The sequence below is a fragment of the Arachis ipaensis genome, chromosome B02 (assembly GCF_000816755.2).
Source record: "Arachis ipaensis cultivar K30076 chromosome B02, Araip1.1, whole genome shotgun sequence".
Taxonomy (NCBI): domain Eukaryota; kingdom Viridiplantae; phylum Streptophyta; class Magnoliopsida; order Fabales; family Fabaceae; genus Arachis; species Arachis ipaensis.
In genome coordinates, this window is record NC_029786.2 from 22,725,326 (window position 1) to 22,727,839 (window position 2,514).

Below are 2,514 nucleotides of genomic sequence, written 5' to 3' on the forward strand. Positions count from 1 at the left end.
AGCGTCACCGTCTTCGTCGTTCTTCTTCTTTGTTGTTCAGTGAGCATTGTTCTTCTTCGTCCCATATGGTTTCCATTCAACTTAAAAATTTGTTAATTTCTGTGATTTCTGTAAGATATGTAATTCATATGATTTTTTGGGATTTTCTGTAATTTCTGTGACTTACCTTAAAGCATTTGTTAATTTGATTTCTGTCATCTGTGATTTTCTGCAATTTTTGTGATTATATCTCATATATGTGCTTCACTGTCCATGTGAGTTACCTTCAATGTCTGTAATTTCTATTTTTTTTCAATTTTTTGTTTTTTTTAAATCCGTGGATATCTGCGGATATCCGTGTCTCTGGCGGATACGGGGTCCTCATTACCTGTTGCAGAGACGGGGCGGGAACGGGGACCGAAAATGGAGGTTGGGGCGGCAGGCATGTCCCCGCCCTCATGACGACCCATTGTCATCCCGAGTCCTGCCCCTATTGCGCCGCTGTCACCCATCGCGCTGCGCCCCTGCCATCGCGTTGCACTCCTTTGTATGCCTCCCGCTTTCATCATGCCGCACCCGCGCCCTCGCCTTGCCGTCCTCCATCGCTTCGCTCCCCCGTCCTCGCGCTGCCGTCCTTCATCATACCACTCCCCCATCGCATGGGCGTCTTCCATCACGTTGCGCCCCTCTTTCAATATGATTTGGATTTTTTTTTTGGTATACGGTGGATGTTTTTTAGTTTCTTAGTATGAAATATATTAGGGTTTAGAATGCAGATCTTTCTTTTCCAAAGAAAGAAACATCCAATTACAAAAAAAGAAACATTCACAAGAGAATGAATTTAATGTGATTTGGTTTTTTTCATGTAATTTGGATTTTTTTTATATAATTTGGATTTTTTTGGCATATTATTGTGGATATTTTTTCGTCCCTTAGTAAGAAATGAATTGGAGTTTAAAATGCGGATGTTTCTTTTACAAGAATTATTTTTTAAAATAAAATAAAAAAAACTTTTAATTCCATAAAAAAAATTAATTTATCTTTATTGTTAGGAATCCGATTTTTTTTTTGGAGAAGTTTGCCCAAGCCTTCGGCAAATTTAGTATTTTGGACGAAATTCACATAATTCCTCGGAAAACTTCACATTTTAGACAAAGTTCACCTAACTTTCGGCGAACTTTACCCTACCCGCCCACCTAAAAAAAATTAAACACACGTTATAAATAATAAGATAATATTTTTTGTAAATGAAAGTGTCATATATCTCCATCGGATATCTATAATAAAATTTTTTCACTTTCTATGTGTATTGTTGACCATTGGTATATACTATAAATTTTTTTACATTTTACTCTTGATAAATCCCAATTTTAGAATTTATCTTGTGTTGAATTTAGTGAATTATATCAACTTATTCCACATTTATTCAATGAAATAGTATGATTTTGTAAATTTCTCCTAAATTGCACTTAAGATTGAAAACATGCTTTTTAGACTCTTAAATTGCTATATTTAATTCACTTTGATTCTACTCGATGCCTTGATTTATTTGTTTAGTGATTTCAGGCTTAGGAGGCAAGGATTGGATCAAGGAAGTGAAGAAAAAGCATGCAAAGTGGAGAATTCATGAAGAAATGAAGTTTGGAAATCTGTTCAGTTCCGCGTATGCGTGACCAGAGATCTCGTCAAGCGATGCGTACGCGTGACACTCGGCAGGTGACTCACTTAAAGAAATCATGGCTGGCAATTTCTAAGCTCACTCAGGCCCAAATCTAACTCATTTCTGAAGTATTTGAAGCCAAATTCAAGAAGGAACAACGGGGGAGCAATTAGGTTAGGTTAGAAACATGTTTTAGGGTAGTTTTCTAGAGAGAGAAGCTCCTTCTTCTCTCTAGAATTAGGATTTTTTGGTTTAATTTTCTCTTTAATTTTAGATTTTAATCTTGTCTTAGTGTAGTTCTCTTTACATTCTCATGCTCTGGTAGTTTAATTCTCTTAGTTCTTTTGTTAATTTCTCATTTTGGCCATTTTTAGTTTATGAATACTCTTGTCAATTTCAATTCCCTTTAAAATGCAATTTGATGTTTTATGTTCCCTTAATGCTTGTTTGAGTTATTGTTGTTACTTTCTTGCATTTGGTAGCCTTAGGTTTTATTATTATTGCAATTTAATATGCTTTTCTTTTTATGCACACCAAGTGTTTGATAAAATGTTTGGCTTAGTTTTAGAGTAGATTTTGAGCATTCTTGGCTTGGAAAGAGAAATTAGGCAATCTTGAGTCATTAATATCCAACTTATGTTGGTGATCTAGAGTTGTTAGTTAATCTTGTTTTCATTGATGCTACTTATGAATTAAGATTAACTAGGCTTATTTGACTTTCTCTCAATATGGGGATAACGTAATAGGCTTAACTCTTGGTAATTATTGTGTTGTGATTAATGACTAGGATATAAAATCTTGATTCCCAATCCTTGCCATGAATGCCTCTTTAGCATTTGTTATCTTTAGTTGTTTTCTTTACTTTTTTATCATTT